The sequence below is a fragment of the Coregonus clupeaformis genome, chromosome 16 (assembly GCF_020615455.1).
Source record: "Coregonus clupeaformis isolate EN_2021a chromosome 16, ASM2061545v1, whole genome shotgun sequence".
In the NCBI taxonomy this organism is placed as follows: domain Eukaryota; kingdom Metazoa; phylum Chordata; class Actinopteri; order Salmoniformes; family Salmonidae; genus Coregonus; species Coregonus clupeaformis.
The window spans coordinates 46,284,424-46,300,895 of NC_059207.1; positions in this window are offsets into that span (position 1 = coordinate 46,284,424).

The following is a 16,472-nucleotide window of genomic DNA, read 5'->3' on the forward strand; positions in this document are numbered from 1 at the left end:
GAAGCAAGTCCCCACAGCAATGTTCCAACATCTAGTGGAAAGCCTTCCCAGAAGAGTGGAGGCTGTTATAGCAGCAAAGGGGGAACCAACTCCATATTAATGCCCATGATTTTGGACTTAGATATTCGACAAGCAGGTGTCCACATACTTTTGGTCATGTAGTGTATATGGCATGCACCTCGTGTTTTGGCTCCCATATATGAGAGCTTCCATTCTAATAAGAAATTATTATATAAACAGTGGTGTTCTTCTCACTCAATCTCTCTCAATCTCTTGCCCTTGAGATTGTGCTTTTGTTGCCTGAGAGAGCGATAACAAGCTATGGCATGTTACAGACACACAAAAGGGAACGGTATCAATTGAACATCTCCCAGAGACCAGAGAGGAATGATCCAACCTGAAACCATACCAAGCTGAGACCATAGGCCCATTCGAATGATATCCTCCACAATCCACCCCAAGGGAGATGTTCAATTGATACCATTCCCCTATGGTCTCAGCTTAGTATGGTTTCAAGATGGATCATTCCTCTCTGGTCTCAGCTTGGTATGGTTGGAGGTCGGACCGTTCCCATACAACCTCTGTTTTAATTACAGTCAGCAAGCTACATGGAAGGTGCCAGCATCGTGACATGGTGGCAATGTGCATGCAGAGAGCATTGATTACATTTTGTCCTTTGTGTACAATGTAGTGTTTGAATTCCTCTTGCAGCCAGGCAACATATGCCTCATAGGCCTACTGTAGAAACAGTCTCTATAAATATAGTTCCTTGCGTGTGAGTTATTATAGGTTAAAATATATATTTTTTCTAATACTGTATGTTTATTGTGTACTCTGTCTATATAAATAATGTCTTAATAAATATTGCTTTAGGATATACATGGATATATCATGAATGGCTTTATTATGTAATGACTATGTTATAAAACATAGTGTATGATAAGAATGTTTATTTGTACTATTATCATAGTCCAATGCATTTTAATGGTTGTTGTTTTGCTGTTCAATATTCAGTCCTTCATTATATTGATTGTGGTCAAACACATTGACACACAGTTGACCTGAACATTCCAAATGGCTAATATCCTAGATCTATCCTGGTAATAGTTGTGTTTGCTCTCATGTACAATCTGTGTGCATACAGCAACAAAGAGATCCAGGGCAGATCCTTTATGAATCCGGCTTTAGCAGGAAGATCGGACGTTCCACCCCTGGCCCTAAGAGCCCTGTCTGGCTTCTGTAGAGGGCTAGCTGTCTCTGTCTGGCAGGCAGCACACTTTGAAAAGTGCTTATCTGGTATCTGTGTGGGAGTTGCATGCACACGATAACAATCCCTATCTTATCTCTCGCTGTTCGTTAATGTCACAGCTTAAGGGCTGCTCTTCCTCTTGCAATGGGGCTTGCTGAGCGGATTGTTTGCAGATTAGCTAACACAGGCCTTTGTAGGCTTGGAGTGGGAAAAAATGCTTGCCTAGTCCTGTTCTTATGTGCACACGTAACCACATGCAATGGGCCTCATCGCTTGCCTCCAATGTGCCTGTGTCAAATGACTGAAACACTTTGGCTGGTGGGCACGATTATAGCAAATAGCCTGCATGAGACTTAAACAGAGACTATTATTGTTCTCAATGTCACAATGCTTTTTATCTTCCCACTATTTTTGGGATACCAAAACTACTATAATTTATTTATTTATTATTGTGTACTCATTCCAGGGATGAACCAAAGATTAATTTGTAAATAATGTTTTATCTGATGTTTATTAAACTAGGGATATATTCATCCTAAACTATTTAATGTGTGGTGCATGGCCAGCGACTCCAGCCTGCGCGGCCAAGTCCATAATTATCGCGGTGTGACACAAAGGGGCCCTGGCAAAGCGGCATTGACTTCAGCCATCTGGCTATCTCACACAACCCTTGGCTACACAGTGCCTCACTCAGCGATTTACTGGGGTGTTGAAGGCCAGCTATTTAACACATCTGAACAACAAGTACTGCTATCAAGCAGGCGCTCTCCAGGCCTCGTTTCTGTGCCGCCCAAGAATGTCTCTTATCTCTTTCTCTGCTTGTTGGTTTAAACCAGGCAGCATATGCCCAGATTCTCCCTAGAATGCTGCATTGTGGGGCTAGAGCATGGGGGAGAGCCGCGCAGCCCTGACAGATACACCACATGACACAAGTATGTGGACACCTACTCATCGAATATCTCATTCCAAAATCATGGGCATTGCTGCTATAACAGCCTACTCTCTTCTGGGAAGGTTTTCCACTAGATGTTGGAACATTGCTGCGGGGACTTGCTTCCATTCAGCCTCAAGAGCATTAGTGAGGTCGGGCACTGATGTTGGGCGATTAGGCTTGGCTCGCAGTCCAATTCATCCCAAAGGTGTTCAATGGGGTTGAGGTCAGGGCTCTGTGCAGGCCAGTCAAGTTCTTTCACACTGATCTCGACAAACCATTCCTGTATGGACCTCGCTTTGTGCACAGAGGCATTGTCATGCTGAAACAGGAAAGGGCCTTCCCCAAACTGTTGCCACAAAGTTGCAAGCACAGAATCGTCTAGAATGTCATTGTATGCTGTAGCATTAATATTTTCCTTCACTGGAACTAAGGGGCCTAGCCCGAACCATGAAAAACAGTCCCAGACCATTATTCTTCATCCACCAAACTTTACAGTTGGCACTATGCACTGGGACAGGTAGCGTTCGGACTGCAATGGGACAGTCCGTCGGACTGCCAGATGGTGAAGCATGATTCATCACTCCAGAGAACGCGTTTCCACTGCTGCAGATTCCAATGGCGGTGAGCTTACACCATTCCAGCCAACGCTTGGCATTGCGCATGGTGATTTTAGGCTTGTGTGCGGCTGCTCGGCCATGGAAACCCATTTCATGAAGCTCCCGACGAACAGTTCTTGTGTTGACGTTGCTTCCAGAGGCAGTTTGGAACACAGTAGTGAGTGCTGCAACCGAGGACAGACGATTTTTACGTGCTACGTGCTTCAGCACTCGCCGGTCTCGTTCTGTGAGCTTGTGTGGCCTACCACTTTGTTCCTAGACAATAACAGCACTTACAGTTGACCGGGGCAGCTCTAGCAGGGCAGAAATGTGACGAACTAACTTGTTGGAAAGGTGGCATCCTATGATGGTGCCACGTTGAAAGTCACTGAGCTCTTCAGTAAGGCCATTCTACTGTCAATGTTTGTCAATGGAGATTGCATGACTGTGTGCTCAATTTTACACACCTGTCAGCAACAGATGTGGCTGAAATAGCCGAATCCACTAATTTGATGGGGTGTCCACAGACTTTGTATATATAGTGTATGTAGGGGAATTTAACCCTTACGTGTAGTAGGCTATACAGGAATCCTGAGATGGATGTTGGGGAGAAAATGGCTGCTGGAAAACAAAATCTATTTATTCACTTTTGCATCACAGGACTATTGTAGTGAATTTGATGCAATCATATTAATATCATTAGCTGACAACGTCACGAAAACGATGTGCGCGCTTCAATGGGGCAGAAGTCTGTGAGTTGTTGTGATTCTGGATGGCCAGATAGTTATCAGCCAAAAGTGTGCAACTGCAGACCGCAATTCAGGTATCCCCCCACCACACCCCCTCCCCCTTGAGCGTCCCATTGGGTCCTTCATGAACACCCCCCCTCGAGCATCCCATTGGTTTCTGCAGGAATGCCCCCCCTCGAGCACCCCATTGGTTACTGCATGAACTCCCCCCCCCCCCGGTGGCGGCTGGCATCCAACGTTACTGTGCATTAACGCCACCTACTGTACTTCAGTGCCCCCGCCTCCCCTAACTTAAAAATGGACAAATAGAAGTGTAAAGAGGGGTTCCTGCAGATGCAGGAATGCCCACATGCAGAAAGGCCGCGATTTGCAGGCCGCAATTGCACCCTTCTCGTTTCAGCTAGTTTCATCTTGTTCTTGATACCATGTCTTGTTTTGAGGTGTTTCGACTGATTTCATGTCAATGTTAATATGGCTAAAATTCGCTAGCTAGCTAACCAACAACTGTAACAATGTATTTGAGAGACAACAAGTGCTCATTGTGGAAATGTATTTATGTTTTCAATAAACATTGGAAAGCAATCTAAGCCAACCCAGTTTGTTTTGCATCATAGTTGCACACACATCGGTTTTGTTGCTAAACAACCAACCGGTCTATACAATAACTTTGTTTCTTTTCTAGCATGCTCTAAGCTACAATAGGAGTGACAGATCAAAATAATAGGCCTACTTCCCATTTCACATTAATAAACCAAGCTCTCTCACCTGATTAGATTTTGATTAGTACCTTCATTCTTGTCTCATTATTTTGACTTCTAAAAAAACAGGCCGCAATTCGTGCTCACCGAGTAGAATGACTAACCTGCTCATTTCCCTTCCCTGATATTTCTTTGTTGTGACAGAATGGTTTTAAATGAAAAGTATAAGTGCGGTGTAATTACAATTCTGGGGGTATTATGAAATCCAATATCACAATGAATGTAATTTTATTTGCTTGTAATCTTTCTCACCCAGGCTAATAGGCATTATCAAAGGGCACGCTCTGGGCTTTAAATGGCGCAGCAGCATCTCTAAATGGAATGGCTGAGACTGCTCTCTGCTCTCTCTGCGCTCTCTGTTCTTTTGTCTTTGATTTGCAGGCAGAGGGCTTGACAGTCAGAGAGGCACAGGAGATTTGTCAGCCTGTGATCTTCCAGGCTCTTTGACAAGTGAGTGACTTTGGCAGAACCAATGGAGGTGGAGGTACTTTGGCTCTTCTTCTGTTGTGCTCATGTAGAATCCTGATGAGTCTTGGGAGACATTCATTCATGATGAACTCGGAACAAAACAAAACCAAATGTAAAGCAGTTCCTCCCTTTGAGTTAATAGATATGGATCCATTATACACATGATGACAATGCATTCAGGTATCACATGTGGAATTTTTGTACGCTTCAAATTCTCTCATTGTTTATTCCAACACATTGGAATAACATTTGTACAATTCATACCAAATGGTTCTTGCATGAGTAACAAAATTGTAACGCATTTCACTGAAAATGTACTCTGATTAAATACTCTTTGTCTGCAATTGCAAAGAACCCATTCTGTCTTGTTTTAGATAATAATAATAATTCCACTCACTTATGGAACGATCGGGCTGCAATCACCATCTAGTCAATCTTTATTACAGTGGAGTCAACTGCTCCACCAAGCACACAATTGCTTGGCATTGATTGTGTGGATCATTTGAGAGAGACAGTGTAATGCTGGAAGCAGAATATTGCAGAAAAAACGCCTATGTTAATGCCCTTGATATTAAAATACTTTAACAGAAAATGAGTAGCAGATCAATACGTTTTAATGCCCTTATGAATCAATGTTATTTTTATCCTTACCGTGCACTACTAGCAATAGGAAATGGCTTGCATTGATTTTGGACGTTTCCTTTTTGATCAGGCATCTGAAAATCACTGCATATACAGCACTCTACATACAGTCTGCTCCTTCTTGGTTCAGCTTTGTCTGTAGGATCAGGTACAATGATTCATACATAGAACAAACACTACCCCTTGTGGCAGTATTGGCCCAGTGCACAGTGTGTGATTGCTGCCACCTCCAGCTGCCTCTGTCTGTCTCCTACTGATAAGTTAACCTTGTGATAACATGCTAATGCCTGAATAACATTGCACTAATTAGAACAGCTTTTCACAGTTAGTTAAGAGGACATCCTCCATCAATTAGCCCGAGTCAGGGAGATAATTTCAGAGGGCAGGAAATAACTGTTTTTCCTGGGCTCCAGTCGGCTCCTCTCGGTCCCATTTGGCAACATTAAGCGTCTACTTCCCATTTCTTCATTTAATTAGTTTTTTATGTTTTCTACAGCTGCCATGAGTAATGTTTGATTCAATTAGGAGATATTGATTATAATTGTGGGTGTTTGATGTGTTAAATAGCTTTTTTATAATCACGTCCCTGCTATCTGAAAACTTGCCAAACATTCACAATCGTGTTAAGTGATTTCTTAATTGAAAGGACAATTTTTTTTAAATGATGGTGTGCATGCGTGTGTGCGCACATGCGTGTGTGTGCATGTGCATGCCTGCACAAGTGCCCACGCACGTCATATTCCAGATGTGTATTTGAGTGTGCATCTCACGTGTGTCTCATGTGAATGTGTTTGTGTGTGACCTCCGCGCACCTTGCCATCCTCTCCAGACAGACAGCTAATAATGAGAAATGAATGCATTAGTGAGGAGAGGCCCCTGCACTCATCAACCACTCTGCCCATTAATAATGCACTGCCTGCCGGGAAAGGGAAGAAAGGGACTTGCAGAGATTAGCCCTGCATTAAGGACTCATTTACTATTTCTATTACACAGAGGCTTTGGTCTTTCTTAAACAGGAAAGATTAGTGCAATTGTAATTGAAGTTGATAAACATGCTATATCAAAGTATATATTTAGTAGTCCCTCCTGGAGCAGGGGCTCCCAGAGCTCTATGACAGCACGGTTTCTGTTCTGTTCACACTGAGTCAGTGAGTCACACACACACAATCAGAGCATGAGAGGGATGCTGTGATGTTGTAGACTAGAGAGAGGCTTAACTGAGGTCAGTTTTAGCAATGGTTATAGAGTCAATTTAATACAGCTCCTAACACCATTATTTTCATTATAAATACAGTTCCTTTAAAATTGTAGATAATAACCATATGTTAACCTTGTGTGATGATAGGACTAAATGTAATGTGTGTATTTACAAAGGAACTAATATGGTACCTATACAGTCAATGGTAGGAACATATTACTATGATGAAAGGTTCCCAATGATTCCCACATATCTTTCTCATGCAATAATTCCTGGTGTTGATTGTCCGGGAATCAAAGAGACATCAGGATTGAAAGGGAATACTCCCAGTCCCAAATATGAAATAAATAGATGCAATTTTAGTCACCTGTCAATCCGAGAATACCATTCTGCCTGAAGATGAATATGTCAGAGCCAACAGATATCCTCTGCCCATCTTTAGAATAACTATTTAACCCCAAGCTACTGTAAGGTGAATTTCAGTTCCTCGTCCATAAATCACATTTTAGAGGGATGCATTTGATTTGACACGGAGGTCTGCTATTTCACCAAACCCCCAACACACACACACCCTCCCACCTCTTTCTCTAACCTGGTGTTTATCACTCAGCCCCATCCAAAGTGATGACACCCAGCTCTAGCAGCAGATAGACAGGACAGCCAGGAGAGGAGAGCAGTACAAACAGACAGGCAATGAAATGAAAGAGGCTGTCACTCTGTTATCAGGGCCAGACAGAGAACAGACGTCCAGTGACCTGGCCCGGGACCCTCAGGGACCCTCCATCCAATCTTAGGGCCATCACAGTGAGGTGAGCTGACTGCTGCTTTCTCAGCCTGGCCCGCTAACACACACTGCTGTCTGTAGGCCGACCGACCTACAGGTTCTCCTGGTGACTGGCTTGACATGGGGTATCAGTCCACCACCTGTTACAAGTGAGGAGAGGATCTGTCTCTGTTGGGGTTGCAATGCAGTTGGTGCAGTTGGTGTGTGGAATGATTTGGGAAATAATAAATGGACAATCTATGATATTCAGGCTTGGTAAAACATACAAGTATTACTATTCATCATTGCCTGATAAAGAGGCACACATATACTGTATATATATAATTTTTTATTGATTGTACTTTCCTTCTGGGTCAAAGGGAGAGCCAGGTGGAGCCGAGCTCCAGTACATTTTTACATTTTAGTCATTTAGCAGGTACTCTTACAGGAGCAATTAGGGTTAAGTGCCTTGCTCAAGGGAACATCGACAACTGTTTCACCTAGTCGGCTCGGGGATTAGAACCAGCGACCTTTCGGTTACTGGCACAACGCTCTTAACCACTAAGCTACCTGCCGCCCCTGTACTGTACAAGAAAGTAGGATAAAAGCTGGAGCTGGAGCTAGGGTTAGAGATTAGGTTAGGGTGGTAGTTGAGGCTAGGGTTAGGGTTGAACCGGGATGTGGACATGAAGATAAGGTAAGGGTTGTGGTTGAGGCTAGGGTTAAACTGGGATGTGGACATGAAGCTAGGGTTAGGGTTAGAGTTGGAGTTAGGGTTGAACTGGGATGTGAACATGAAGCTATGGTTAGGATTACGGTTGAGGCTTGGGTTGGGTTGGGTTGGGGATGAACCGGGATGTGGACATGAAGCTAAGGGTTAGGTTTGTGGAAAATATTTTCATGCTCATCTGTTGTTGTGATTGAGGCTAGGGTTGGGGTTTAATTGGGACGTGGACATGAAGTTAGGGTTAGGTTTAGGAGCGGTTCAGTTTGTGATGGTATCAAACCTTTGGTTACACACGCTTATTGCAGCTTCCTGCACTGTCTGTCTTATGGCAAATCAGTCTGGGTCCGGTTTCCCAATAGCGATGGAATTTAGGCTTACAAGTGTTTTCACAATGCATCTTTCCTACAACAGCCGAAGATGTAACATGTGTTTCCCAAAACACCACGCAGAGAGAACGGTCACTAAGTGCGCCGTTGGAGAATGTGTCGATAGGCCTAGGATCAAAAGAAAGGGAGCGCTGCTCTCAGATCAGTTTCTCCATTCAAATCGTTCCTTAACATTATAATTATTTTACAATACTGACGACGGATCAGCTCCTAGAAAGATATTACCACCTAAGGCTGCAAATATTGAGGCGGCTTATTCTAATGCTTAGGGGAGAACGGGGATGGTTGTAACACTTTTCACCTTTTCCTCAGTTTCTCAGAGATCGTTTATGGTAGTGCATTCAAAACTTGATACAAACAAACTACACCTGTCCTTTACAAATTGGTGTGCTTATTACATATGTAAATCAAACTGCAAATGCATGGTGTTGTCTTAAATACAAGGAGTGAAGAGTTACAATTTACCTCATGGTCTGGGTTCGTTATAACAGTGCTTGGGATGAATTGTAACAGAATGAAAAAGTGAATAAATCATGACATGCTGCAACTAATTAGTGAACGCCTTTATTGAGACCATGAGAGCAACATTGCCATGTTTAACATTTTGTTTGGCAGAAATAATAATACATATAAATAATAAAATGTTTACTATTTTACCCTCCACTAAATGGTCTTTCTCAACCAAATAACAACTAGGCTAAATTAAACACCTGAACATTGATGGTGTCTGTGTGTGGGTGTCTGTGTGTGTCTGTGTGTGTCTGTGTGTCTGTGTGTGGGTGTCTGTGTGTGTCTGTGTGTGTGACAGTGTTGGACAGAGTCACAGTTGTGACAGTAGTATGGCTGTCCTAATGTACAGGCTTGGTGGGCCCATCATTTGCATTCTTAGCACTGCACCCAGACCTCCTTGGACTTGGTATTGTTAAAGTGCTCCATGCACACAATGCAGAAGTTTTCCTCGTTGGAGGAATATGAACCTTTTGGTTCAATGTGCTTTGTTTAGGCTTTTTTCTTAGGCAGGACAGTTTTTTGTTGTTGTTCAGTGTGGTTTGTCTTGGCTTGCTTCTTTCCAGCTGTTTTTTTTGGCAGGGCAATTTTTTGTTTTTGCCATCTGAGTACTTGACTTTTTATGCTGTTCAGTGGGCACAGTGGCCTGAGAGGTGGCTGAAGAGGGGACCTGGGAAGCAGCTGGCAAGGCCAGTGTGTCAGCTGGAGCAGGATGATCAGTGACAAGTCCAAAGTCACATTCCTGAAATATATCAGGGTTGTATGGCCAAATGCCGGTGCACCTGAACCCTGTACATTGGTGGGTGTTGTGGCACCTGGAAGTGCTGTTTTGACAAGGCCTGGAATGTCATATATGGTCATGGTCTTACCGGGGTTCATCCTCATCCAGGCATCACAGGCAGAGTTCACCATTTTCTTAAATGGCCCGTACACACTCCTGTCCAGGGGCTGGAGCTTGTGTGAACATTGTGGGGGGAAAGAAAGCAAGACTATGCCAGAGCGCCTACAGAAATCAATGGCCTTGATAGATAGGTGTGGTTGTCAAGGAGAAGGACCACCTTCCTTTCCAGGCTGACCTTGGTATGTTTGGCGAAGTGTTCAAGAAAATTAGGAAGTCATCCTCCTGCACAATCAATCAGAAATGGAGAGCTCATGGTGCTGAAAGTAGGCAAATTCGAGTAGGCATAATTAGTTTCAACCATCTTCATTTTAATTAGACTTTACTAACAACAAGACGGCTTTGTGTTGGAGCCTATTTCTTCCTATTTAAGAAATAAGAGGTAGGCCTACCTGTTTGACAGACGAAATTAGGCTATAGGCTGCTATATCCATAGATTTGTCGATCAATTCCTCCACCCACCATGCACTCTTTAAATGGCCTACCTCCATGTCAGTGATTGGCTGTGAAGTTAAAACAAAGATTCGAATTGAGAGGGTATGCTATAGGCCTAAATGTTATTAAAGAAAATGGTCAAAAGCACAGGTCTACCCCTTGTTAGCTGAAGATTTTAAAGAAAATAAAACGGATCCGATTATGTAAAGTGATCTATAACAGCGCTTTGGTCTGCGATGCTAGAAACAAGCTGTAAAATACCTGGGAAAGACGTGACATTCAGAGGCTGAGCTACAACCTTCTATAGCCGAGGAGACAAAAAATGGACTTTGCTTGGGAAGAACTCTAATTTTGTAACTATCAATTAATTGAACTATTTTCATTATGTACACTAGAAGATGTTTACCCCCAGACAGCTTTTAGAGAAACACTTGTGACTACTCATTGGGTTAAGCCTAGGAAGAAGAGTAGCTAGCAGTTAAAGCTTACATTTTTCTGAGTCGGTAGGCCTACTCTGTCTGGGGTGGAAAGGTAGGCCTAGCTTTTGAAAGTACCATGCTCAGATTCCTAATGATGTCTCAGATTGAATTATTTGCAAACAGTGACAGTTTGGCATTGGAGAAATATGATGATGTCACGCCCTGACCTGGAGAGACTGTTATTCTCTAGGTAGTTTGGTCAGGGTGTGAAACTCTATGTATAAGATTTCTATGTTTAGGATCTAGATATGTTGTTTCTATGTTTGGCCGGGTGTGATTCCCAATCAGAGACAGCTGTCGCTCGTTGTCTCTGATTGGGGATCATACTTTAGTAGCCTGTTTGCCTACCTTCGTTGTGGGATCTTGTTCCGTGTTAGGCTTGTATGTGTATAGCCTGAGGACTTCACGTTACGTTGTTTATGTTTATTGAGGTTAATAAACATGTATGCTTTTCACGCTGCACCTTGGTCTGACCCGTCTCTCAACGATCGTGACAGAAGATCCCACCACGAAAGGACCAAGCAGCGTGCCGAGATGGAGCGAATAGCTTTGTCACAGGTGAGCAAATGGTGGTCATGGGAGGAGATATTCGCTGGGAAAGGACCCTGGACGAATGTACAGACCCTGGCAACAGAGGATCAACGCCAACGGGACCAACCGCTGAGGAAGCCCGAGAAGCAACCCCAAGAAAAATGTTTGGGGGGCTAGAGGGGTGGTCGGGGATCGAGAGAGAAGAGCCCCGACCACTGCACCCGGTGGGGTTCCAGTTGGAGTCCCTACGACCATGGGAACAGGAATGGGAGTCGGAGGATGACGATGGAATGGGAGTCGGAGGATGACGATGAGTTTCTGTTCCCTAACTCGTGGGGGCTCCCGGAGGAGTCCTCACTGGAGGAGGATTGGCGAGAGAGAGAGAGAAGGACTGGAGCAGTCTGAGAGAGGAGGCCACCACGTTACGGGGGCTGTTAGCTCAGAGGGAGCAGGAGTTATCCGTTCAGAGGGAGGCACTACAGGCGGCTCAAAGGGAGAAGGAAGTAGTGGAGGCACGGAGAGAGGAGCTGGTCAGGCAACAGAAGGAGTGTGTGTTCGTTGAGGAACCTAGGTACAGTGGGGAAAAAAAGTATTTAGTCAGCCACCAATTGTGAAAGTTCTCCCACTTAAAAAGATGAGAGAGGCCTGTAATTTTCATCATAGGTACACGTCAGTTATGACAGACAAAATTAGAAGAAACAAATCCAGAAAATCACATTGTAGGATTTTTTATGAATTTATTTGCAAATTATGGTGGAAAATAAGTATTTGGTCAATAACAAAAGTTTCTCAATACTTTGTTATATACCCTTTGTTGGCAATGACACAGGTCAAACGTTTTCTGTAAGTCTTCACAAGGTTTTCACACACTGTTGCTGGTATTTTGGCCCATTCCTCCATGCAGATCTCCTCTAGAGAAGTGATGTTTTGGGGCTGTCGCTGGGCAACACGGACTTTCAACTCCCTCCAAAGATTTTCTATGGGTTTGAGATCTGGAGACTGGCTAGGCCACTCCAGGACCTTGAAATGCTTCTTACGAAGCCCCTCCTTCGTTGCCCGGGCGGTGTGTTTGGGATCATTGTCATGCTGAAAGACCCAGCCACGTTTCATCTTCAATGCCCTTGCTGATGGAAGGAGGTTTTCACTCAAAATCTCACGATACATGGCCCCATTCATTCTTTCCTTTACACGGATCAGTCGTCCTGGTCCCTTTGCAGAAAAACAGCCCCAAAGCATGATGTTTCCACCCCCATGCTTCACAGTAGGTATGGTGTTCTTTGGATGCAACTCAGCATTCTTTGTCCTCCAAACACGACGAGTTGAGTTTTTACCTAAATGTTCTATTTTGGTTTCATCTGACCATATGACATTCTCCCAATCCTCTTCTGGATCATCCAAATGCACTCTAGCAAACTTCAGATGGGCCTGGACATGTACTGGCTTAAGCAGGGGGACACGTCTGGCACTGCAGGATTTGAGTCCCTGGCGGCGTAGTGTGTTACTGATGGTATGCTTTGTTACTTTGGTCCCAGCTCTCTGCAGGTCATTCACTAGGTCCCCCCGTGTGGTTCTGGGATTTTTGCTCACCGTTCTTGTGATCATTTTGACCCCACGGGGTGAGATCTTGCGTGGAGCCCCAGATCGAGGGAGATTATCAGTGGTCTTGTATGTCTTCCATTTCCTAATAATTGCTCCCACAGTTGATTTCTTCAAACCAAGCTGCTTACCTATTGCAGATTCAGTCTTCCCAGCCTGGTGCAGGTCTACAATTTTGTTTCTGGTGTCCTTTGACAGCTCTTTGGTCTTGGCCATAGTGGAGTTTGGAGTGTGACTGTTTGAGGTTGTGGACAGGTGTCTTTTATACTGATAACAAGTTCAAACAGGTGCCATTAATACAGGTAACGAGTGGAGGACAGAGGAGCCTCTTAAAGAAGAAGTTACAGGTTTGTGAGAGCCAGAAATCTTGCTTGTTTGTAGGTGACCAAATACTTATTTTCCACCATAATTTGCAAATAAATTCATAAAAAATCCTACAATGTGATTTTCTGGATTTTTTTTCCTCAATTTGTCTGTCATAGTTGACGTGTACCTATGATGAAAATTACAGGCCTCTCTCATCTTTTTAAGTGGGAGAACTTGCACAATTGGTGGCTGACTAAATACTTTTTTTCCCCACTGTATGTGGAGATGCGCACTGTGTCACCAGTGCGCATTCACAGCCCGGTGCGTCCTGTGCCAGTGCCCCGCACGTGTCGTGCGAAAGTGAGCATCCAGCCAGGACGTGTTGTGCCAGCTCTAAGCTCCAGACCTCAAGTGCGCCTCCGCAGGCCGGTACGGCCTGTGCCAGCTTCTCGCACCAAACCAGTGGTGCGTGTCGCCAGCCCGATACGCCCCGTACCTGCTCCCCGCACCAAACCAGTGGTGCGCGTATCCAGTCCAGTACGGCCGTGCCTGCTCCCCGCACCAAACCAGTGGTGCGTGTTGCCAGCCCGGTACGTCCCGTACCTGCTCCCCTTACCAAACCAGTGGTGCGTGTATCCAGTCCAGTATGGCCCGTACCTGCTCCCCGCACCAAACCAGTGGTGCGCGTATCCAGTCCGGTACGGCCCGTTCCAGCTCCTCGCACCAAACCAGTGGTGCGTGTTGCCAGCCCGGTACGCCCTGTACCTGCTTCCCGCGCCAAGCCAGTGGTGCGTGTCCCCAGTCCAGTATGGCCCGTCCCTGTTCCTCGCACCAAACCAGTGGTGCGTGTCGCCAGCCCGGTACGCCCCATACCTGCTCCCCGCACCAGGCCAGTGGTGCGTGTCTCCAGTCCGGCCCGGCCCGTGCCTGCACCTCGCACCAAGCCAGTGGTGCGTGTTCCCAGTCCGGTAAGGCCTGTGCCTGCTCCTCGCACCAGGCCAGTGTTGCATGTCTCCAGTCCGGCCCAGCCCGTTCCTGCTCCTCGCACCAGACCTGTGGTGCGTGTCCCCAGTCCGGCCCGGCCCGTTCCTGCTCCTCGCACCAGACCTGTGGTGCGTGTCCCCAGTCCGGCCCGGCCTGTTCCACCGGTGCCTGGTCCAGCAACGGTCAGCGGCTCCACTCCGGAGTCAGAGCAGTCCGCTCCACCGGGGTCCAGTTCAGCTCCGGTCAGCGGCTCCACTCCAGACCCAGAAGTCAGCCCTTCTCCAGGGTCGGGGCCTCCCACCCCAGGGTCCAGACAGGGCTTGGTGCATTGTGGGGGGATTGCCGATCCAGGCCCAGACGTCAGCACCTCTCCAGGTTCGGGGTCTCCCACACCAGGGTCCAGACAGGGCTTGGTGCATTGTGGGGGGATTGCCGAACCAGGCCCAGACGTCAGCCCCTCTCCAGGGTCGGGGTCTCCCACACCAGGGTCCAGACAGGGCTTGGTGCATCGTGGGGGGATTGCCGATCCAGGCCCAGACGTCAGCACCTCTCCAGGTTCGGGGTCTCCCACACCAGGGTCCAGACAGGGCTTGGTGCATCGCGGGGGGATTGTCGATCCAGGCTCAGACGTCCGCCCCTCTCCAGGTTCGGGGTCTCCCACACCAGGGTCCAGACAGGGCTTGGTGCATCGTGGGAGGAAGGAGAGGGGAAGCATCGCGCCGAGGTCCAGACCAGACCAGGGGCGCAACGGGGAGGCAGAGAAGGAGAGGTCGTCACGCCCGGAGCCGGATCCGCCTCCGAGGCTGAATGCCCACCCAGACCCTACCCTAATGAGTCAGGTTGGTGTGGCCAGAGTACGCACCTTTGGGGGGGGGGGTACTGTTACGCCCTGACCTGGAGAGACTGTTATTCTCTAGGTAGTTTGGTCTGGGTGTGAAACTCTATGTATAAGATTTCTATGTTTAGGATCTAGATGTGTTGTTTCTATGTTTGGCCGGGTGTGATTCCCAATCAGAGACAGCTGTCGCTTGTTGTCTCTGATTGGGGATCATTCTTAAGTAGCCTGTTTGCCTACCTTAGTTGTGGGATCTTGTTCTGTGTTTTGCTTGTATGTGTATAGCCTGAGGACTTCACGTTACGTTGTTTCTTGTTTTGTTTATGTTTATTGAGTTTAATAAACATGTACGCTTTTCACGCTGCACCTTGGTCTGACCCGTCTCTCAACGATCATGACAGATGAACACATAGGCCATTCTTAGCCTGTAATTTAGGTAATTTGTGTGGTATTAAAAAAAGATTTTGCTAATATGTAAAATTGCACAAAATGTTTATAAAATACATTTTTTTCTCGGACCTGCAAATACAATGATATATTTATGCAATGCTTTTACTATCAAGGAGACCTTTTCACCCATACTATTTTCTACGGTGGTCCGCAGCCCTGTGCGCTATAAAAAATCCTACCTTGCCATGTAATACTTACAGGACGAAGAACAGTTTTCTAAAAAAGCATATCTAAGGCTCTGGCGTGTCCAAGAAATGAGGGTAAACGGTAGACATGTCCTCTGCTATCCACTCTGTTTTAATTATTATTTTGGGAATAGGGGAGGGTCACTTGTTTTTATTCAAGCATTCAGGGAGGGTTTAGGTCAAATATATTTTACCGAAGGGAGGGCCATTAATTTTCATTTCAGAGAAGTCCGATTTTCTCCATGTAACCCTTACTATAAATAACGTTCACTCCCCAACCACAACTCTAACCCTAGCCAAGTACAGACTATAGTTTTTTTAATGAACCTCTGACTCCTTCGAGTTGCTATGCCCTTACCCTATGTTTGTCCTCTGTAGTTGCTATGCCCTTACCCTATGTTTGTCCTCTGTAATTGCTATGCCCTTACCCTATGTTTGTCCTCTGTAGTTGCATGCCTTATTTTTCTTTTTTTTGTGGCTTTCCGGCAGACTAGACGCTTTGTTACGTATTGATGCCTTTCACAGTTTGGAAAGCACATTGCACATTTGTTGGCCTGGGAGGCCGTTGGCCTGGCAGGCTGGAACCCCTTCTCTCAAAACCCCTTGTAGTTCTTCTGCACTAAAATCTCTGATACCCAAAGACTTCTCTGCTGCTGCTACTACCAATTAAATCTTCTTGGATTCCCTTTCTATCTGTGCGATACAATTATGCAATAAACATCAAGAAGCCAACCTTACTAAAGCACAAACTGTTCGGGTCACTCTGTACTGGCCTACTACTCACAGGGATCCTCTC